Here is a 24,231-nt window from a genome sequence, read left to right on the forward strand (position 1 = left end):
GTTACTCATGATCTTGTATGTGCTAGGCAAGTACTCTGCCACCTGAGCCTCATCTTTAGCCCGACAACCTCACTGTAATACAATGCAGCAGGTATCTCCACACTCAGAACGGGGCGTGTGGACACTCCTTTCCAGGGAGATATTAATGACTAGAGCAACCAAGAATGACTCACCATTGGGGGATGTAGTCAGATTTTTCTTTGGACTGACTAACAGCTTACAAATAATGACATGGAGATTTACCACTAATTATAAAAGCTTGACCTTAGCTCTGACTTGCCCACTAGCTCTTATGACTTAACTTGTTTCTATTAATCTACGTTTACCATGTGGGTTTTTACCTTCCTTTCATTCTGTATGTCCTTCTGCCTTCACTTCTTGTTGACGTCTTGCTGGTGTAATCCACGAACCTCAATTCCTCCTCCTGGAAATCCCACCTATCTCTCCTGCCCAGCTATTGGACACTCAGCTCTTCATTAAACCGACCACAGTGACACATCTTCACACAACAGGGCCATGTGACAAAAACAGGCCACGAAACTTCTCTGTACCTCATGTTCCTGACATTTAATACTCAAATATGGCACAGATTGTCATGAGGATCAACAGTATGAGAATTGTAAAAGCTTTAGAAGAAAAGCTTTGCAAAATACCTACGCCTTCAAGAAAACAGATTCCAGGGGGTGAAGAACAACTGAGATTCACAGGTATCTTTTTTTTTTTTAAATGAATGAGGCAATTTCTTAACCCAGCATCCTTTGTTCTAATGCTTCCTGTTGGCAGCTGCCACCTGTCTGGCAATCCTGTCCAGATCTCTCTGTCTCTGAGGTGTTAACTTGTGGTCACCATCTTGGTCCTTTTCCGCCATCTTCAGCCCCTCCAGGGCTTGGAGGATGCTGCGGGCCACACACTCTTGGAGACTCTGCTGACACCATTTCTCTGCCGTCCTCTGCCATCCTTGGTCATGGAGCCACGGCACCGTGGAGGTACAGGTGCCGTGCTGTGGCAGCAGCTCATGTGTAGAATCAGTTCTCATCACAGGGGCAAGCTCTTTATGTTTGGCCGGCTTGACCATGTCCACACATTCAGGGACTTTGAGCTTCCCGGACCTTTTGAGGAAGGCTGCCAGAGCGGCTTGCTGGTTAACGTCCAGGTATCGTGCGGCCTCCATGCTGCCAGCCAGGGTAAGGGCTACAGGTCTCCCATGTTCTTGTAACAGTTCATTCTAACGCTGTCTGGTGGTGCTGGTGCACACCTTTAATTCCAGAACTCTGAAGGCAAAGACAGTTGGATTTCTGAGTTCAAGAGTGAGTTCCAGGACAGGCAGGGCTACACAGAGAAAACCTGTCTTGAAAAATTAAAAAAAAAAAAAAAACTGTCTATAACAGTGGTTCTCAACCTGTGGGTTGTGACCTCTTTAGGGGTTGCATATTAGATGGCCTGCATTCACATTATGATTCATAACAGTAGCAAAATTACAGTTATGAAGTAGCAATTAAATAATTTTATGGTCAGGGGTCATCACAACATGAAGAATTATATTAAAGGACTAGGAAGGTTGAGAACCACTTGTCTATATAAGTTTTAAAGTAATACCTTGCATTTCTTCACTTTTACATTGGGAAAGCCAATCAAAAATTTTCAGTAATTTTCTTGAAAAAGTAGAATTAACTTTCTATTAACAAGAAGTGACACATTGATCATTATTTTCCTAGGATTTGGCTTTTGTTGTTTTGTGTGTGTGTGTGTGTGTGTGTGTTTTTTGAGACAGGGTTTCTGTGGGGACACCAGACCTTGAGCAGAAACCCACTTCCCCTTCGGCCTGGGAGCAGGCATCTGTGTAATGTTTACTGAAAACAATTCAGTGCTTTAAAGCTCTTGATAGGGCTCAGATAAGGGCTTGCTCACTGAAATACCAGGCCTTTCACACCCCCTACGGCTAGATGCCTCTTCCTGTTTCCCTGTGGTGTCTCCCCGATTCTGGGGCCGGAGATTAAACCACCAGCCAGGAGGGAAAAAAGAATGGTATGTAAATGGATGGCAAAAGTCCTTAAAAAAGGGAAGCTCCTTTTTCTTGGGGAGGCTTCTCCTGAGAGCTCTCCTAAGCGGACTGGGGTCTCCTCCTAAGCTGACTTGGGAAGGATAAAGTTTTCTTAAAGCAACCGACCGGTCTCTGTGTCATCTATCCCAACCACCTCGCTACATTCTCGGATGCAGGCCGCACAGCAGGTGCGACAATTGGAGGTCCTACCGAGATCGTGAAAGCAAGGTAAGTGGACGGGGTTAAGAAACTATGGGGAATAGTTCCGGGAAGCTAGAATCATTGCAGTATCAACTAAAAAAGTTACTTAAAGAACATGGGACTGCAAGTCAAGTCTAAAACCCTAGAAGGCTTTCTAAAATCGATCGAACGAGCCAGTCCATGGTTCATTACTGGGGGAAACTTAAATATTCCAGATTGGGAGGAGGTTCGCCGTGATCTTCATAGACTTTTACGAAAAGAGGGATCTGAGTCCTTACCCCCTACGACATTCTCCTTATGGAGATTAGTGAGGGGAGCACTTTTGACAGATAAGGTTCGTCACCTCCAGGTAGTTCAGGACACAAAAGAGGCTTTTTTAGAATTACAAGAGACTGAGACTCAAGCCTCCTTGAGTTCAGGGGCAGAGAGTGATGATGAATCATCTGAAGGGACCCTGACTGAAACTAGAGGCTCCATTGTTAGTGAGGAGGAGGGGGAGTCTCTTAGTAACAACAAAAAAACGGGTAGAGATCTCCGGGTGCGACCCAAACAGAAGAACTCCGGTCAGAATCGGTTATATCCTTCTCTATCAGACCTAGAAAATGGAAGTAGCTCAGACTCAGACTCGTCACAGTCTGAAAAGGAACAGTTACTTGCTGAGATCGCGGCCCTTAAAAAAGAACTAAAAAAGATTCGATTTAAGGAAAAACAGGACAGGGAGAGAAACCCTTCCCCATACTCTGAAAAAAGGGACTCCTCCTATGAGATAACTCAGTCCTTCTCGGACCTGGAGGGAAGACCCAGAGGAGGGGTCCAATGCTGCCCCGTGGTGGCCCCAGTAATGGAAGTTCCAGACCCGAACAATTCTGGACAGGTCATTCGACATCATAACCCTTTAAATTTTAAGGATATAAGACAACTTAAAGAGGCAACTTTAAATTATGGAGCACAGGCTCCCTTTACACTTTCCTTAATGGAATCTTTTGCATCTCTTAATTTGACACCTGGCGATTGGCAGCAGCTTTGCAGAGCAGCTCTGTCGGGGGGAGATTATTTGATTTGGAGAGGTGAGTTTCAGAAAAGATACAGCCAGACAGCCCAAAGAAATGCACAGGCCGGACAGCCCCAGAGAAATGTGGAGATGCTTACCGGGAGTGGTCAATATGCCACCATTCAGCAACAAATGCAATATGACATCGCAGTCTATGCCCAAGTGGCAGCAGCGGCCCAAGGGGCTTGGAAAGCATTGCCTTCCAAGGAAGGAGGGGATCATCTGTCCAAAGTCCTTCAAGGACCCTCTGAACCTTTTCAAGACTTCGTAGACCGTCTCAGTCAGGTAGCAGAAAGAATATTTGTGGGCATTGGGCCTGCGATGCCGGTCATCAAGCAGATGGCATTTGAAAATGCAAATAAGTATTGTAAGGAAGCCCTTCGCCCATATCGCAATAAAAGTCTAAATGACTATATCCGGATCTGTAGGGACATTGATGGGAACTTCATCCAGGGCCAAGTGTTAGCTGCTGCCATTCGGCCCCAAGTGGGGAAAGAAAGACCTACTCTGGGAGGGAGAAAAACATGTTTCAGCTGCGGTAGGGAGGGACACTTCCATAGAGAGTGCCCTCAAAATAGTACTACGGGTCTCAAGCGACCTGGTTTATGCTCCCGTTGCCGAAGGGGATATCATTGGGCCAAAGACTGCTACTCTAAAACTGACCGGGAGGGAAATTTCCTTCCTGCTAATAATAATCAGGGAAACGGGAGGAGGGCCCCAAAACCAATGTGTACGGGGCATTGACCCCTGCTCCGGGCAGTGGCAGGATTCATTTTCTCCCCCAGAGCAACCCCTTCATATCTCAGACCTCCTTAGAGCCACCTCGGGGAGTGCAGGATTGGACCTCGCTCCCTCTGCCCGGGCAATCCTAACACCGGAAATGGGGGTCCAGGCCCTCCCTGCTGGGGTGCTTGGGCCATTGCCCCCAGGCACGGTAGGACTACTCTTGGGACGGTCCAGTACTATCCTTCAAGGCATCCAGGTACACCCTGGGGTTATAGACCAGAATAACAAAGGAGAGATTAAAATAATGACATCAGTGGCCAGTGGGGTTGTCTCCATCCCAGCAGGAGAGCTGATTGCTCAGTTGCTCCTCCTCCCTACTACTCCTTGCAAGGCTCGAGAAAATTAAAAGAAAAACTAAGACATTTAAAAGACTGGCCAACAAGTAAGGCTATAAGGATGTATTAAAAAGGGGGTACCAAGCTAGGGGTACCAGATTAAATGTCTAGGCCTTTGCCTAACAAAGCTCAAAAAAGAAAAGCAAAACCTAAGATAAGAAGTTGCCCTCAGTTGGAGGGTGGATTGGAGGATCATCCTCAATGGGAGGATAGATTAAAGATGGGTAAATTAAAAAAAAATTGGTAATGTTAATAAGTGAGATGTTAGTATTCAGTAAAGAAAAAGACAAAGGTATATAAAATAAAAATGTTTGGTTACATTTATATGGGGTAGGTTATTGATACAAATTTAAGGTCAATTTTGTGAGTCATCTCTAAAAACTTTTGGCAAAAGCCTGGCCTTTCCACTTTGCATCTACAGAATTACAAGGAGTGGGTATCGCTGTAGCCCCTGAGTGTAGCTCCAAACTTCTCTATGAAGAAATGACGAGGGACATACAGGACTTTTTCAACCTTTTGTTTTAATTCAAAGATTGACTGGAGTTGTTCTGTTAAAGAAGTTTCAGTTCAACAAACTAATCATAACCTAGGCAAGGAGAGATATATATGCATGGTCTGTGTGTATGGACGTGGCCACGTCAGTATATATAAAGTGTAAAATGTAAATGCGTAAATGTTGACAAAAGCAACTGTTTTAACTGCCTTGGATATGATTAAAGGGATACTTAAATCCCTTCAAACAGTTAAAAACTACCTAAATCGATTTAGATATAGCCAAAAGAAACATCCAGTCAGTCGGTTAATATTTTAACAAAAAAAATTCAAGTTAAGCCCTCAGAGCCAGTCAGAAAGAGAGAGAGAGAGAAAGAGAGGTTTTTTCAGGGAACTGTCCTGCCGCTTTGGCAGGCCCCCAACCCCAAAGGTGTCTGTGTAGATGCAAATTAGGCCTTGTCAGCTCAGATGCAAATGAGGCCTTGTCAACTAGTGAGAGCTACAGGTTAAAAAAAAAAAAAAAAAAAAGGACTATTTGGGACATAGTATAGTTTACAATCCTTAAATGATTCTCAAAGGTACTTAATGGTTATGTCCCTTTTAAAGGACATCTACTAATAATTTAAATAGTGATCCCAATTCACCTAGATAGTTGACTAAGGAGGGTAGACAAATCCTTCTACTGTTATGGTCCAACTTCAACAGTTCAAACAAAATTTAAAAATAAAAGGGGGGAGTAATGTCCCTAGTCCCCACATGATTCATTAAATAATCCACTCCTCATTTAAAAATTTTTAAAATGTAAATGCCAGTGAGGAATCTGCTTCAGACAGATTCTGACATAATGAAAGTTAAACAACTATTACTCAGGCCAAATGGAAACATCCATACACTAGACAGTAGAGTAGACCCTAATTTGGGGTCAAGGGCATGTTTGTGTTTTCTTACAGGAAAAGAATAAAGCTTCAGTAGCTGTTACAACATTTGGTGAGATGCATGGAGCAGAGAAAACTGGACCTAAGACCATGGGAGCCTGCTCAAGCCAGTTCGAGATCTCCTAAGTCGGTGTTCCTGACCCTTGATGTCATCAAATCTACAGCCCGAGAAAGAAATAAAACAGTCAGTTCGAGATTTCCAGTTTCTCATCAGGCTTGCTACATCAACCTCCTGGACCCGTGAGTTTTCATCCCAAAGCCAACAAAACTGGAAGATTAGCAGCTAGCCTTTGATACACCTTAAAACAACAGAATTCATTTTGCCAGCTTTTCCCTTTGGGGGAAAAAGGACCCATTTAAAACATTTGGATATTGGTATGGACTGTGATGAGTGACAAAAGCCTCTTTTCAGTATTTAAACAGGACATGGTCACTTGAAATATCAGACTTGGTAGTTCCTGTTTCTGGAATCAATGTGTTTTTCTGGAGAAATGTGGTTTGTCCTGGTGCGACAAAAAGACTTTGACTCGGGTTGCATGTTCGGCTGATACTACTGACATTAAATCGACAGACTACATCACCACAGGAACAAATTGGTACTCTGTAAATAGTGCAACAAGCCTCTTGTTCATATTTTTTATAATGCTACATGTGTAACATCAATGATTATACCTAATGTATCTGTGCAAGTGCACTCTCTAATGCTTTCCTAAGTAGATCTTAAAATGACTGTAAACTTTATCACTGTTTTGACCTTCAAATTGTAACTATAAATCACCCTTGTAGCAAAGAAAGGCTGGTGGTAGAATGCTAAGGCCCAGATCGGGGGATGGGCAGGTGACAGAGAGGCCCTATGTCAGTGGGGGTCCTAGGAATGGTAACAGTGGCAGTAGGCATTCTGGCTTCATGCTGAGTTCAAAGTGCCTTAGCCCATGACAATCCCGATAGCCATAAAGCCTTATTACAAATGATTTTAAGGGTGGGGCTACTTCAAAGACGGGCAACCTGTGGGGAAGACCCACTCCCACCTAACAGGGGTTCAAGGTCCCACAAAGACGGGCCAGGGAGGGTGACCCTACTTGACCTAAGACAGGAGTGCCTCATTTAAAAATAAAAAGGGGTGAATTGTGGGGACACCAGACCTTGAGCAGAAACCCACTTCCCCTTCGGCCTGGGAGCAGGCATCTGTGTAATGTTTACTGAAAACAATTCAGTGCTTTAAAGCTCTTGATAGGGCTCAGATAAGGGCTTGCTCACTGAAATACCAGGCCTTTCACACCCCCTATGGCTAGATGCCTCTTCCTGTTTCCCTGTGGTGTCTCCCTGATTCTGGGGCCGGAGATTAAACCACCAGCCAGGAGGAAAGAATGGTATGTAGATGAATGGTAGAAGTCCTTAAAAAGGGAAGCTCCTTTTTCTTAGAGAGACTTCTCCTGGGACTTCTCCAGAGACTTCTCCTGAGAGCTCTCCTAAGCGGACTGGGGTCTCCTCCTAAGCTGACTTGGGAAGCATAAAGTTTTCTTAAAGCAACCGACCGGTCTCTGTGTCATCTATCCCGACCACCTCGCTACATTCTTGGATGCAGGCCGCACAGCAGGTGCGACAGGTTTCTTTAAGTAACCCTGGCTGTTCTGGAACTCACTCCGTAGACCAAACTGGCCTCACAGAGATCACTGGCCACAGCCTCCCAAATACTGGGATTAAAGACATGTGTCACCACTGCCTGGCACAAGGATTTGGCTTCTCTCTGGAGTGTGAGACATTGTTTTTACAACAGTTTAGGGTAATTAAAACGTAACAGACCATTGCCAATAACTAGAAACTCATCATGTTTTCTGAGAAGTTATTTTCTTCCTGGTTCAGACCTGACAAAGACTGGTGAATGAAGAGACCCATGTCCACACAAGATTCTGCGACTAAGTGACAGCCGAGTGATGTGGGCGGGTCCTTCTGTATGCCGCGAATATGTGTTGGTTTATTGGTTGATGAATAAAGCTGTTTTGAACTATGGTAGGGCAGAATACAGCTAGGCGGGAAATTCAAACAGAGACAGACAGAAAAAGAAGGCAGAGATAGAGAGATGCCATGTAGCCTCGAAGAAATAAGATGCCAGAACACTACTGGTAAGCCACGGCCACACGGCAATATCTAGATGAATAGAAATGGATTAATTTTAAATGTAAGCCTGAGATATCGGCCAAACAATTATAATGAATTATTTTAAAATTTTATTTATTTGTATTGGTGTTTTGCCTGCATGTACATCTGTGTGAGGGTGTCAGATCTTGGAGTTACAGTTGTTAGCTGCCAAGTGGGTGCTGGGAATTGAACCCAGGTCCTCTGGAATAGCAGTCAGTGCTCTTAACCACTAAGTTATCTCTCCAGCCCTCAATTATAATGAATATTAAGCTTCTGGGTGATTATTTTATAAGTGGCTGAGGGACCGGGCAGGACACATAAAAGCCTGCAGTTACAGTTGAGGGTATGGTCCTAAAGGACACATTTAAGGCTCAGAGAGCACTGCAGAAGAGGGGGAGGAAAAAAATGTAAGTGCTGGAAGATAGGGAGAAGGGTTGTGAAGTGTCATCGTCTAAATATGACACAGCCATGGCAGTCATGAGCTCATAGCAAGTGTGATTACTGTCACTGGGCCTGCACAAGACTGGTTTGGCCAGTAGTTAGCCATGGGTGGAGGAGGGGCACATGGGGCCCTGCTCCTTCCTGTTGATCTATTGACAATTAACAGATTCTGGGGGGAAAGGAGGCATAGTCCCCAGATGTTTCCATAACCACTGTGAGCTCACCAGGATCCAATGGAGAGTCCTGAACCCGAGGTTTACATCGCCAGGTTATACTCATGGGGACACAAAACAAAACAAAAAGTCAGGAGCCTGGGGAAGAACTTTGCAAGAATAAAGGGGATGTTGGCAGGGGCAGGAGGGAATTAAGAGGGGGTGGGCATGAGGAACCAGAATCTATCATAGACATCTATGAGCTTGTTCAAGAACAAATTTTCCTAATAAAGGATAAAAAAATTACAAATTATACCAATAAACTTCAAACTATGGTCTTCAGGAAGTTGTTGTCTGAAAATAACTTTTTCACATGTGAGCAGTGACTGTCTAAACCCATTCCAGGTTGGTAAACACAATTTTGAAGCATATTACAAAATTGGTCATTACTATACATCACAGCAGCGTGGCAAGCGTTAGAACTGATGGCACACATCTGTTTGTAGTTTGCAATGCTTACGGTTCTGCAATAAGATGCTGGCCCTTTCCTTCTCCTGACTCGATTTCCTTTCTGCTTCTTACTCTTTTTATAGATTGTTTCAATCTGTTTCGCTTCTGAGTCCAAAGTTTTGAGACTGGGTTCCCACTTGGGATCCTGCGCTTACCCATGCTTTGCACACATATGTTTCTATAAACATGTACATGGACACACATGCACAGAGAGCTAATTATACACTGCCTCAGTTCAAACCTTTAATCGCATGTGTGCATATAAATAACCAAAGTTCCAGTAGGAAATCATGAGAGTGCTTTCCTATGCTGCTTGCTGAAGCTGGTTTCTCTCCCTTATGCTCCTCTGCAGTGTATTTTGTTTACCTCTCTTGAAGCACAGCAAACTGTATTTCCTAAAATATGTAGCCATGGAGTTGTTGGTTAAGATTTTGGAGGCTGGATCAGTCAGGTTTCCATTGCTGTGATGAACTATCAACTCACAGGAGAAAAAGTTTGCTTGGCTTACAGTTGCAGGGTTTTAGTCAGTGGCTGGCAGTGTTCAGTTGTCTCTGGGACTGTTGAGGCAAGACATCAATCATGGGTGAAGGGCATGGCAGAAGAAAACTTTCCTGGTGCCAGAGAGAAAGCAAAAAGAGAAGAACCAGAGAGGGAGAGGCTGGGAACAAGATAGGCCTCCAGTTAATTACTTCCTCTAACTGGGCCTCACAGCAAAATCTCCTACAGCTGCAAAAGCCTGTCATGCCCACTGTGAGAAGTCCTTCCTCTGAACTGTGTTGAATCGGGGATCAACCTTCAACACATGTGTTTTGGGGGACATTTTATATCCAAGCCATATTGGAGATCCTAACCTTACAGGCAATGACACCCACCTATATAAAAAGAGGACACATCACCCTAAAGTGTGACCTTTAACACACTGAATATTTCTTGTTGCTGGAGTTTCTTGTTCTTCTGCCAGGTCCCACAGCTGCTTTGCCCCAAATAAACACATGGACCCTATGTTAGTTATGAAACTGTTGGCCAATAGCTAAGCTTCTTACTGGCTAGCTCTGTCTTCATTATTAACTCATAACTACTAATTTTTGTATTTCTACATGGCCTTAACTTACCAGAGAATGCCTGGCACGTCCTATCCTCCCGGTCTCTACGAGGCGTCTGCCTACATTTCCCAGAATTCTCCTCGCCTATATTCCTGCCTCTATTGGCCAAAAAGTGCTTTATTCATCAACCAATAAGTGAAACATATATATATATATATATATATATATATATATATATATATATATATATATATATATATAGAAGGACATCCCCCATCAGTTTCTTCTGTATTTAACTTTTCTATGTTTGCACATGTGTGTCTGGGTACCGTGGAGGTCAAAAGAGGACATCAAATCTCCTGGAGCTAGAGTCACAGGCTTTTGTGAGCCACTGGATATGGATGCTAGAGCCCAAGTTGGGTCCCCTGGAAGAGCAGTAGATGCTTTCCAGTCCCAGACTGGGTATTTTAAGCTGATGGAATTTGAGAGAATGGAAGAGGCAGCAAGGTCTCTCTGACCATCCCCTGTTCTTATCATTTGAACTAGGTCATAAGATGCATGTGTGAAGGGTTCTGTCCTTATGTCTGCAGGGAGGGAGCAGTCCCATCTCTGAAGACATGGCGACAAGGAGAAGACCCTGAAGGCAAGGCTTCACTGAGTTCCCCCTTTATTACTGTTGAAGTATACAATTTGGCTCTATCAGGTTTCTCCACTTTTCATCAACCCTGCTATAAAAACACTTCAGGGTTAGGGATACGGTTTAGGAGGGGGGATCACTTGGCTGGATGTCAAGGCCCAGGGTCAATCCCTAGCTCTCCAAACAGAAAGAAATAAAACCACTTGGTTTATAGTTTCTTTGGATCTTTTTCTCCTAAACCACACATGTAAAATTATGTAGTAAATGAATCTATGTGGTTTTCTCTTGTAATCTTTTGTTCTTGAGGTGTCAGCCATGGGCCTAGGATGGGAGAGAAAAAGATAATTTTCCACTCTAGTACGATAAAATCAAGATCATCTAATGTTTGCAATGAACCTCCTTTGAAATTTCTTCTCTCTCGTTTCTCTTCCCCCTCTCCTCCTTTGTTGGAGATAGCATTGTAGACCAGCATAGCCTTGAATTTACTGTGTAGTTGGGGATTACCTTGAGCTTCTGATTCTTCTATCTCTACAGTCCAGTGCCCAGATTATGGGCATACACCACTACCCAATTTATGGGATGCAGGGGCTCGAACCCAGGGCTTCATGCATGTTAGGCAAGTACTATACCAGCTGAGCTACATCCCCAGCCTTCTCCCTCTTTTCCTTTAGTGTCACGACTTTGCTGGTGCTCAACGCATGTACTGGCTTTCCTCTCAAATCATCAACTCTATTGTGTACCCATAGCCACACAGCTGCCATCATTCACTTCAAGCCCTTCAGGCCCTAAGCCTCCCATCTTCCCAGAGTTAGTTTCTAGGAGATGTCTATTCACTGCCCTTCTCTTCTCCTTTTTTCTTCTTAGTTTCTTAGTTCAGATGCTTCATCCAATGGGTTCCACTCCATTGCTCTGGATGCCTCTGTGTTTATGTGGAACCAATTAACAATACTTAGTAGGGAAAGTGACCCCAGGATTATCACTTAGTGTGTGCTGCTCACTACTTACCCCTAGTGGTAGGGTTGGATGCAATGTCATGCATATTCTCCATTCATTCATTCATTCATTCATTCATTCATCTGTTCAGTTGGAGGTATACAGATTATGTTTCAGTGGCCTCAAGATAAATTGGAACTGAAGCTATTTGGGAATCCACAGCTGCAGAAGGAGTTTTTCTTGGGCTATCTTTGTATGAGAAAAGCCTTCCCAAAGAAATCCACTGTCATAAATCCCATCCTTGAATTATCACAACCAGGTAGATTGATTTTTATTACAGAAGAAAAAAAAATCAGCCCAGGTCAGCACCTGGTAGAAAAGTTACCTGAACAGACATAACCAATAAACCCACTTTTGGAATGCTTATGACAGCCAAATTCATATATTGCAACGTATTCCCTGATGAGAGGGCATTTTGAGGTGGGGCCTTTGGAAGGTCATTAGGTCAAGAGGGTGGAACCCCATAAGCGGGACTGGTGTTTTAGTAAGGAGGTCCTAGTGAGAGTTCTTGCCTCTCCACCTTGTGAAGAGATGGCTATTTTCAAACCCAGAAGTAGGCCTTCCGAGTATCTAGAACTATGGGAATGAATTTCTGCTATTATTATGTTTTTGTTCTGATAATCTGAATAAAGTATGACAGGGACCACATCTCCCAGGTATTCTAAAGGTTTCTTCCTTCCTTCCTTCCTTCCTTCCTTCCTTCCTTCCTTCCTTCCTTCCTTCCTTCCTTCCTTCCTTTCTCTCTGTTTCTTTCCTTCCTCCCTCCCTCCATTCCTCTCTCCCTCTTACCTTCCTCCCTCACTCCTACTCCTCCTTTCTAACTTAAGCAGCTTTCAATGAAAGTAATGCATGAAACACCTCTACTCCTGCATCTTCTCAACCACTTCTCCCAATGTTTGCCCTTCTCCTTTCCTACTTGTTGAGACTTGTGGCTTCTCTTGCCACCCCCCCCCGTCTATGTCCAGCTTTAGCCTGGTAGTAGCCACCTTGGTGGGATGAATGCCCACATGGAGACTTGTGCCATTAGACTTTTCTCCCTGCCCCCATTCAATGTAGGTGGCACATTTCTTTCTGTACAACTGGACCACTTTATCACTCTGCTGACCTTTGTAGTGTTCTTGTCAACACTACAAGAATGCCATCATCCTTTAGAATGGCCATAAATCAGATATCACACTTCCATATCAGCTCTTTGGACAGAAGGAAAGACCTGATCTACCTCCGAATATGAGAAGTTACACTGAAATGCTGTTTGCTTCTAGGATTGAACTTCATTTTGGTGGCTGCCAGTCCAGCAATGGCCACAAAAGGGGACAGGTCTAGATGTGACTTCCAGTTCTGTATATTCTTTTTTCTTTCTTAGAAGTCTATCTGTCCCTATGAGGATGGTATATGTGGTAGTTTGAATGCATTTGGCCCCATAATTTCATAGGGAGTACACTATTAAGAGTTGTGGCTTTGTTGGAGTAGGCTCCCTGCCATGATGACCTTGGACTGAACCTCTAAAACTGTAAACAGCCACCTCAATTAAAAGTCTTCCTCATAGGAGCTGCTGTGGTCATGGTGTCTCCTCACAGCAATAGAAACCCTAAACGAAGACAACATATATCCCACTAATCCTGTCCCTTAGTCACATTTATTTGTGAATGCCTGTGCATATACATGTATATAACTACACCAACCTTCCCCTTTTGCTAATCTTCTATTAACTTAACCTGTAGGTCCCCTAAGACAGAGTATGAAGTCGAAGAAAGGTTTTTCTTCCTATATATTCATTCATGTACTCGACTGTCTTATCTGTCACTCACAGAGCAGCCTCTAAAGGTGGGAGGTACCCCTAAGAAACTGTCCTTTTCTTTTAGGAACTCAAAGGTGCAGGAATTATTCCCCATGGCCTGGAGTTTCAATTCTGCTGAGACAAATTGAGAATAGATTACTAGGAGAAGAAGGCATCTGAGTTTACTTAATGTGCACATGGGTGTGGGAGCCATGGAAATACAGTTTAAAGAAAGGCCATATGGTTGGAGTTTAAACCCTCGCTTCAGAGAGAGGGAAATGGGGCTAGAGACAAATTTAGAGAGATAGAAAATGATCTTTTGGGCTGGCGAACGGCTGAAAGAATGGACAAAGGCCTGGGACAAACCCTCCCTGGAGTTTAGGGGTGGTATTCAGTTTTCAGTCTTCTCTGGGGGTTCACATTTACCAATTAATGACATTTCAAAATAATTGCATTCCTTTTGGGTAGGGAACTCCCCTTAGTCAAACAGAAAAGCAAAGCAAGCTTTTTTTGTCACTTTAGGAAAGACAGATCAAGGATGCCGGGGAAACAGGAGTGTTACAGTTTGAATCTGAGATGTCCCCACAGACTCGTGTTTTGAGTGCTTGGTGGTTTTATTTTAAAGGCCATGGAGCTTCAGGAAGTGGGCCTGGTCGCAGGAAGTGGGGCTTTAGGAGCAGACCTTTGAAGATTGTACCTCCTGACCAATTTGCCTGTTCTCCTTGCTCCCTGGCTTGCCACCATGTGACCAGCTAGCCTCTCATGCTCACCCCCTCGGACAGGGCCTTTCTGCCCTGACCTCCCGGCTATGAGTCAAAGGTAAATGTTTCCCACTTTAGTTGTTTCTGTCAGGTGCATCCTTCACACTGACAGGAAAGTAGTTAGCACAGGGGGGAGAGAAGGTCAGAGAGAGAGAGAGAGAGAGAGAGAGAGAGAGAGAGAGAGAGAGAGAGAGAGAGAGCTGGCTGCTACCTCAGAGAGTATGGTACTCAGGGTGTCCCATCACATGTGCCAAGGTGCGGTCAGAGTAAGAAAGGGGTGCACAGTGGAGGAAGCGAATGACCTTGTCTGGGTGGGGGTGGGGTGGGTGGGGTCCCATCTTTCCCTTTATCCTGGAAGAGCACTTTGAAAGGCTGGTTCCAGGGAACCCTGGTTTTCTGCCGGGCACCTCAGAAGTGTGGAAATCCTTTAACAAACGGTGCTGGCATGAGCTGGGCTGCTGTGAAGAGAGAATAAATTCAGATCTTACTGGCCAGCTGAATTTTCACCCGGTTTCATGTTTTTAGAACAGGAACATGTTTAGATGTGAGGAATGGTTTTCTTGTGCTTGTCTCCTCTTTAACAGGCATTTTCCCTTTAAATGTTTCACAGAGGACTAAAGCGTCCTTGGGCTGAGAGGAAGCAGGAGCGTGTTCATTGCACACTGATGTAGAGTTTTGCTTTGGATTCTCAGTCTCCTGAGCTTGTGCATCCAGGATCATCTAAATCAGAAACGGTCTTGTAATGGGAACAGCACAGTCTCCCAGGCTCAGAGGGGGAGGCACAGGGATTCCACTGCATTTCCTTTACTGCTCTATGATTGGCATGAAAGACTTTTTTTTTAATAAAAAAGAAAATCTGGAACTGGAATGGGGTAATACTGTTTCTCTTATCTCTGGTCAGGAAATGACTTTTTCTTCTAAATCTTTTCCGCTGTTGATGAGACTTGTCACATGTCTGGGAGGGTCCTAAGGACTACGTCGAAGAAATCTCTTGTGACCGTCCTAGTTTGCTTCTTTGCTACTGTGATAAAGCACTGGCCAAAAGCAACTTGGGGAGGGAAGGGTTTATTATGTCTTACAGGTTCCAGTGGGTCATTGGTCCTCGGTCATTCAGGGAAGCAAGACAGGAAGTCAATTGAGCAGGAACCTGGAGACAGGAACTGAAGCAGAAACCATGGTGGAACATTTCTCACTGGCTTGCTTTCTGCTTCTGCTTAGTTAGCTTCCTTAAATAACCCAGGACTTCCTGTCTAGGGATGGCACCACCCACAGTGGGCTAGGCCCTCCTTCATCAATCAACAATCAAGAAGATGCCCACAACATGCCCATAGGCCAATCTGTAAAGAGAAGCTTTTTCCTTGTGAGAAGCCTTCCCGCCAGCCTGGTTCCAGAGCCGTATCAGTCCCAAATAAACACACAGGAGGCTATATTAATTATGAAGCTGTTGGCCTTGCTTGTTTCTTACTGGCTAGCTCTGACTTAAGTAATTACCCCATAATTGTTAATTTAAGTATGTCTCTTACTGGAGAAGTTTCCGGGCTTCCTACCCCATGGCGTTACATCTCCACTCTCCTGTGTTTCTCCTTCCCAGAGTCCTCCTGGACTCCTAGTCCCACCTATCTAGATTCCTATTGGCTCAACAGTGCTTTATTGACATAATCACAGGACTTCCTCCACACCAATCTGATGGAGACAGTTCCTGAACTGAGATGCCATCTTTCCAGGTGGGACAAGTTCACAACCAAGATTAGTCATCAAAGTAACCTTTACGTGGTTTGTATTTCTAGAGGGGACGGTTTAGAAACCGAGGCTGAGCAAAGAGGGAAGGCTTTGAAGTGTTTGTAGACTACAGCAGGAGGTGGAATGCTCAGGCCTGTGTGAGTCTTAGAGATTACTTCTCTCTGGTGGTAATGAACCACTTTTCAGGGTATTTGGAAATACTAACTGGTCCTTTGGCCCAGTTGGAACTGTACTCTTTCTTCTAAGAGCTCAGGACCCTGTAGAGCTCTGTTGTGATTAGGCTATGTATGGTTCCCCCAAAGATTTGTGTGTTGGAAGTTTGCTCAACCTGTTTTTCCATCCAGAATTCTGGTGATGGAAGTGGTTAATAACTTGGTGATTTACACTATCTGTAGGGCCAGGTCATATCAAATTCCTACAAGCAGTATTGGAGGGAGGTGGCTAATAGTCTAGGTGACTTTTGCATCATCTGTATAGTCAGGGGCTCCCCCAAACTCTCACAATCAGGGCAGGAGGTGGCTGATAGCTTAAATGGCTTCTTCCTCCTCCTCCTCCTCTTCTCCTCCTCTTTTTTCTCTTTCTTCTCTTTCTCCTCCTCCTCCTCCTCACCTTCCTCCTCCCCCTCCTTCTTCTTCTCTTCTTCTGTTTTGTTTTTTGAGACAGGGTTTCTTTGTGTAGCCTTGGCTGTCTTAGAACTCACTTTGTAGACCAGGTTAGCCTCAGACTTGCAGAGATTCTCCTACCTCTGCATCCCAAGTGCTGGGATCAAAGGTGTGCACCATCACCGCCCAGCACTTAAATGACTTCTATGCTGTGTATATAGCTAAGACCACACCAGACCCTCCCCTAGGCCCATAAGATAATACATGGAACCTCTCTTTAGAAGCCATCTTTATGGAAGGAGTGACTTGTACTTTGAGTTTCTATGTAATTGTGCCGCCTTGTTCATATGGGATAGTATTACACCAGGAAACTTTATTCCAAATTGTACTATGCTTAAATATGCTTACAATAAACTGCTTGGGGTCAGACTTTAAAAACTTGAACCAGTACTAGCCTACTGAGTTGTGCTGAACTGGATTTTCTTCTTGCCTCTCACAGATCGTCTCTCTGCCAGCTATAGCTTTTGTAAGGATCCTCACAGGGTCCAATGTAGTATTGAAAGTGGTAGAATCTTTAAGAAATGGGACCTGATGGGAAAGGTCTATAACATGGGGACACTTACTCTGGGAAGAGGTTAAAGATTGTACTGTGGGACCCAGTCCCATAGCTCTCTCATGAATGGATTAGATATAGCAAAGGTGAGTTGTTAAGGCCGTATATGGGGATGTGAGCCATAGTCCCAACCAGTAGGGAGGCTGAGGCAGGAGGATCATTTGAGCCCAGGAATTGCAGGCCAGCCTGTATAGCATTGGAAAGCCTGCTTGTTTAATACCCAACCAAACCAAACCAAACCAAACCTAGACCAGAAAAAGGGAGCTTCGATAAAATCAGCCTACCTCACATGTCTGGCCTCTTCTTTGCCTCTTGAATGAGGTTTTGTTGGTTGTCTCATCCACATGACATGAAGGTCCTTGCTACATGTGGCTTCCAAGCCTGGGGGATTTAACCGTTCACAGCCTCCTTTCCAGTCTTGGTCACTGTTTTTTTTTTTTATTGTTTTAAAGTAACATCTCGGGGCTGGAGAGATGGCTCAGTGGTTAAGAGCACTGACCCCTCTTCCAGAGGACCCAGGTTCAGTTTCCAGCACCCACATGGCAGCTTACAACTGTCTGTAACTCTGGGATCCACAGCCCTCACACAGAAGTACATACGGGCAAAACACCAATGCACACAAAATAAAAATATAAAGCAACAATGCAAGCAGATGAAGATAAAAACTGTACACTGCCAGGTCCTTGTTGGGCACAATATCTCTATTTCTCTCTCTTTCTGGCTGTCTGTCTCTCTTTTCTACATCATACACTGTAGTGATACTGTGTTTAGACTTAAACAAATAAAGCTTGCCCGAAGATCAGAGGGCGGAGCTGGCTATTAGTTAACCATAGAGGTCTGGAGGTCTGTACAGATAGACAGGAAATGAGATGTCTGGGTGGAGAGAGGAAATGATAAGGCAGAAGGAGACAGGAGCTCAGTCTCTTTTTGACTGGGAAGTTGAGTAGGCAAGGTGACTATGGTTTTGCTCCTTCATCTCTATGATCTCTTTCAACATTTTTCCCTATATCTGACTTTGGGTTTTTATTATTAAGACCTATTAGAACTTGTGTTACAATACACAGTAGTATTAATACACACACACAAATAATAGTGAAGATGAACAGACTCAAATGAGTCTTTTTTATTCTTTTTTACAGTGAGGACATAGTCTCAAGTACCTTAAGAAAAGTATGTAAAAGAATAATGTGGGGTACTTGGGAGGAAGAGACAGGAAGATCTCTGAGTTTGAGGCCAGCCTGGTCTATGCAGTGATTTCCAGGATAGCCAAGGCTACACAGCTACACAGAACCCTGTCTTGAAAAACCAAAACCAACCAGCCAACCAACCAACCAATCAAACAACAAACAAACACACACAATACTATGGGAGCTGGTGAGGTGGCTCAGCAGGTAAAGCCTCAATGAGTTTGTTCCCTGGAACTGCATACAGGCTGGATTTTATGGTGACCACCTGTAATCCCAGCATTTTCACAGCGAGTAAGAAGGTGGAGGCAAAAGACTCTACAGAAACTTACCCACCAGATGTCCTGGAGAATAGCAATAGCAGAAATAAGAGCGACTCTACCTCGAAATGCAGAAGACAAGAACTGACTCTCAAAACTTGTCCTTTGACCTCTTCATGCACAAGTGGGTGTGCACTCCAGCATGTGCAACACAGACACACAGACACACAGACACACATACACACACACAGAAATACTCCATCACTCAAGAGGTTGAGATAGTAGACAGTTAGTTCAACGCCAGTCTAAGCTACATAGAGAATCTCTGTTTCATGGGAAGAGACAGACAGACAGACACAGACACACACACACACACACACACACAGAAATACTCCATCACTCAAGAGGTTGAGATAGTAGACAGTTAGTTCAACGCCAGTCTAAGCTACATAGAGGATCTCTGTTTCATGGGAAGAGAGACAGACAGACAGACAGACACAGACACACACACACACACACACACATTGTAGGGGTTGTTATACTCAGCGGTAGTGTAGAGTGCTTGCCTAGCATACCTAAAGTCTTGGTTTCTATCCCCAGCAACACATGGCCCAATTGGAGGATTATTATTGTTATTTTTTGAAGATGTACAGAGAATCATGTCATCTTTATACTAATAAGAGTAGTCAGCATGTCTGAGCCTGGGCTGAGACCAAAGGCCATGTCTTCACCTGTGGCCCTGCCACAGCTGTGGCCTGTGTTGATGTTCTTGGCTCCTGTTACCATGGAAGGCAGAGAGAGGGATGCACTGAGTTGGATCCGCTCCTCACTGACTCTTACATTCGGGAGACTGGTCCTACCCACCCGCTCCCCAATGCAGCACTGAGAGAGTAGATCTTGCACCTCACCAGGGCAGCATAACAGGTATGGCCAGGCTGTCCCTAAGGGCATGAGAGTGGGAAACTGGTCCCTCCCCCCTTGTCTGCTGTGTGGTAGGGTGGGTGAGGGAAAGATGTCCTCCCTCCCTCGCCCCTCATCACCTGTGGCAGGTGGGAAAGCTGAACTAGCTCCACACCAACTGCCGCACTAGGGAGAGCAGGTCCTGCACCTCACCTAGGCCGCACAGTGGACCTGACCCTGTTGACAGGGACAGGTGAGCTGTCCCCAAGAATGTGAGCATGGGGGATCTGGCTCTGTTCCTCATCTGCCATAAGGAGGCTTGGACAAGGGGGATACCCTCCCCCACCACCCCTCACTACCCATGGCAGGTAGAGAGCTGGTCCTGCGGTCATGAGAACTGGTGAGCTGGTCCAGCATCTCACTGGTTGCAGCACTGGGGAGAGCAGGCTCTATACTTCACCTGGGCGACACAGTAGTGCCAGCCCCACTGGTGGGGGCATGGGTGAGCCTGCCCTGAGGTCACGAGAGTGGGAGAGCTGGCCTCTTCGCTTTGTGGTACCCACCCTGTCATGTGGAGATGAGGGACAGGGAAAGATGCCCTCCTCCCTTACCCCTTGCCACCTGCAGCAGACACCAGATGCATCACTAGGGAGAGTGGCCCTCACCTGCCCCGGCAACACAGTAGAGCTGACCCCATTGGTGGTGAGTGGGTCAGCCCCAAGAATGTGACCTCAGGAGGTCTGGGCCTTGTCCCTCATCTACCATATGGTGGCATGGGCAAGGGAGAGAACCACCATCTGTCCCCATACCCCTCCAGGCCTGAGGCAGGTGGGAGAGCCATCCCTGAGGTCACTAGAACAAGAAAGCTAGCCCTGCCTCTCCCCAGCTGCAGCACTAGGCAGCGTGGCCTTTACACCTCATAGAGCTGGCCCTGGTGGTATAGGTGTAGGCAAAGCAACTCTAGGACATGACATCAAGAGAAACAGCCCTGCCCCTTGCTGCTTACTACCTAGGGTGAGCTAGCCAGGGCTGTGCTGGAGAGCTCCCACTGGTGTTGAGGGCAAGGGAGAGGTGGCAGGCTGACCACCCAGTAACCACTCAGACCCAGAACTAGTGTTATGAGTTGACCCATCCCATCATCTACCCCATCTCTGATCTGCTGGAACTTGTGAAGTTCAGTTCTGTAGACACAAAGTTGCAGGATCTCCATGATACACACAACAACCAGATATCCAAGAGGAGCCCCAGCGAGGGCCTTGTATTGGTGATGTAGCAAAAACCAGAGACCTTGAACCATACTAATGACTCACTGCAATGAATACTTGCAAGTAATAATACATGGACCAAAGGGTATAGTGTGTAACTCATTGCATCACACTGTAGCTTCCACAGTGGGATTTCTCTTTTCTTTTCTTTTTCTGTTTTTCTTCTAAATTCTATATTGTTTTATCCTGGAGGGGGAGCATTGCAAGGGTAGAGGGTGAATGAAAGGGACAGGGAGAGCCGGGCGTTGGTGGCTCACGCCTTTAATCCCAGCACTCGGGAGGCAGAGGCAGGCGGATCTCTGTGAGTTCGAGGCCAGCCTGGTCTGCAAAGTGAGTTCCAGTACAGCCTCCAAAGCTACAGAGAGACCCTGTCTCGAAAAACCAAAAAAAAAAAAAAAAAAAAAAAAAGAAAGGGACAGGGAGATGAGTGGGATCAAGTTGCGTGATGTGAAATACACAAAGAATCAATAAGAAGTAAAATTTGGAAAAAAAAGAAATTATGTATAATGAAATTTCAATTTGAATTGTTATCTAGTTTAGTTTACATGCTTCTTCTATGGCCTTTCTCCATTTTTTTTGAAACACCTTCAAATTAAAGATGTAAAATGCAAATAAATAAATAAGTAAAAATTTCAGAAAAGAACAGTCAGAAGAACTTGAACTTTGTGTTTAGTTCTTTAGAATAGTCAGAACTTATTCTGTGTTTGCTTGTTTTGGGTAGCTCTGGCTGTCCTGGAAGTTGCTCTATGTACCAGGCTGACCTCAAACTCACAGAGATCTACCTGCCTCTGTCCCCTGAGTGCTGGGATTAAAGGCGTGATTTATTCTCTATTATGCTGTTGAGGATTGAGGTGCTAATCTGAGAAGACACTTGTCTCTTTTATACAGACCAACCTCCTAGATGTGAAAGCAGACCCTTGAACAAACTTGGGTAACTTCTACTATCTGTTTCTATTTTCTCTCTCTCTTCTTTTCTTCTCCTCCTCCTCCTTCTTTTCCTCCTCCTCCTCCTCCTCCTCCTCTTCCTTCTCCTCCTTCTCCTCCTCCTTCTTCTCCTCCTCCTCCTTCTTCTTTTTCATGATAGGGTTTCTCTGTTTAGGTTTGGAGGCTGTCCTGGAACTCACTCTCTAGACCAGGCTGGCCTGGAACTCACAGAGATCCATCTATCTCTGCCTCCAGAGTGCTTGGATTAAACGCACGCACATGCCACCTCTGTCCTGCTGATCCCCCCCTTTAATTTTTTTGGGTTAAAACCTGGGAAGGCCAGGCATGATGGCACAAATATGTAGTCCCAACTGTTTAGGAGACTGATGCAGAAGGCTCCTTTAAGTCTGGGGAACATGGTGAGACCTAGTCTCAAACAACAGACTGAGGGAGATACTTTCTGATTAGAGTTAAATAAACATACACTCTTCCCCTGCAGGAAATAAAATCCCACACGAACCAAAAAAAAAAAAAAAAAAAAAAAAAGAGTCAAGGAAATATGGCTTGCTTAGAACATTCCTTTTAGTAGTAGTGTCTTGTCCGTCCGTGTGGTGTGTGTGTGTGTGTGTGTGTGTGTGTGTGTGTGTGTGTGTGTGTGTGTGTGGCCTCTGTTTGATTTGGGTACATGACAGGTCTCTATCACATTCAGGCACCAAGTGCTTATTTGCTTGGTTGCAGTTTCATCATCAGACACCGTCTTGTTCTACGTATACATTGCTCTTCCTTAATAGGAACCTGATGAACTTCAGATTTACCTGAAATATGTGTTCAATAAACCACTCTTCATTTTTCCTTTTTCTTGCAAAAACAGAGTAAGCCAGCTGCCTTTATTTGTTTTCCATCCCTGCCCCCTCCCATCTTTCATCTCATTCTTCAGAGCAGGCTGAATGGAAATATTGATAAACATGAAAACATATTCGGCTTCCCTAATAATCAAAGAACTGCACATTACAATGAGATACTACTGCTTCTCTCATCATGGCGACAGGAATGAAGGATATTAGTCATGCCCATTATTGGTGAGGAAGTGTGAGGAACCTCAGAGGCAGTGTGGCCTCCCTTCTGCACAGCTACTTTCTGGTCTGTTCTGAGACCTGTCTCTTTTGTGCCCCCATGGTCTATAAATCACCCTGTAAGGTTGCAGCCAATCCCTGTTCTTTTGCTTCCACTGAAAAGAAATTTATGTATTTACTGCAAGCAAAGAGTATTGGATCTTCTAAAGAATACCCCTGCCTTCTTTTCAACCTGTTTTCTCCTCGTGGTATTTATTACTTGTACCAACTGATTGCATGCACTCTCTTCCCTTCACTATATTAATGATAAAAAAATGTTTCCCGAATTCTCTCTCACCCCCAGATCCTGCATAGAACCAATTTTAGCTGAAGCTTTTTCTGTGAAATTTTTTGGGCATTTCCCCCTCTTTTCCTCTAAGCATGATTTCACAGACCTCAAACTTTCCCCCTCCTCTCTCTTCTGGACTTCAAACAAAATGAAATTTATTAATTTTTGGTGATTGCTATCAGACCAAAGTATTAATTGCTTTTGGCTGTACTTACTATTGCTTCTTATAGCTACAGCTAGGCTCAGCTCCCAATCCATGTTCTAAATCAGTTCACTAAAGGGGCCTTGTGTGGTACCCGGGCATGAATCCTTCCTACCGTCTGTCCCCAAATCTTTGAACCAACAACTAATTCTCCAAGTGAACTAACTTCAAGTTCCAGGGAGGGCTAGATGCCTTGATGGACAGCTACCTCGATTACCCTGCCTCTGACTCACCCTTGTAGGGGAAGAAAAGCAATTTTCTTTTTACCTTTCATGAAGCGCAAAAAACCAAACTAATATCTGTTTCACAACTGAAACCTGTATAACAAAAGTATTGAAATTTAGCGTAAGACTTACATGGCATAGTGGCACATATGACACCAAGAAAGAACATTAAGTCTCTTTACACCCAGGTTTGATGGAGAGTAAACACTGGTGGGGAAGAATAGGAGTGTCCTTCTTGCCAGAGGCTAGAGATGCCAAAAATGTTTAAACCACAATGTCCCTGGTTCTGTCACGACCAGAAACTAGAGATGCCAGGGGTCAGGGTGTGTGTATCTTGCTTTTTCTTATCTCTTTTCCCCTGAAGGAATGCCCCTTTCCTGTAGACTGTATTGAAATCTGAAGCTACAAGGTACCTCATCTCCTGAAGTGGAAACTAGACTGGCCAAATCATCCTTGAACCTCTCCATCCAGTAAAGCCCAAGAAACCCCAAGATATACAGGCTCAACGGTGTATTCTGTTTCCCAAGACCCCTCCTACCATACAGGTGTACCCCTCCCCCTTTAAGGTTTCCCCCAGGTTGGAGAGATGGTTCAGTGGTTAAGAGCACTGGCTGTTCTTCTA

At 44.7% G+C, this 24,231-nt stretch overlaps 1 pseudogene; it reads right to left on the reverse strand.

The window, feature by feature from the left end:
- Positions 1–763: 763 nt before the first annotated feature.
- On the reverse strand, positions 764–1,171 carry LOC101822419 (annotated as a pseudogene).
- Positions 1,172–24,231: the final 23,060 nt, after the last annotated feature.

This window comes from Mesocricetus auratus, unplaced genomic scaffold (assembly GCF_017639785.1).
Source record: "Mesocricetus auratus isolate SY011 unplaced genomic scaffold, BCM_Maur_2.0 Super-Scaffold_100013, whole genome shotgun sequence".
Lineage (NCBI taxonomy): Eukaryota > Metazoa > Chordata > Mammalia > Rodentia > Cricetidae > Mesocricetus > Mesocricetus auratus.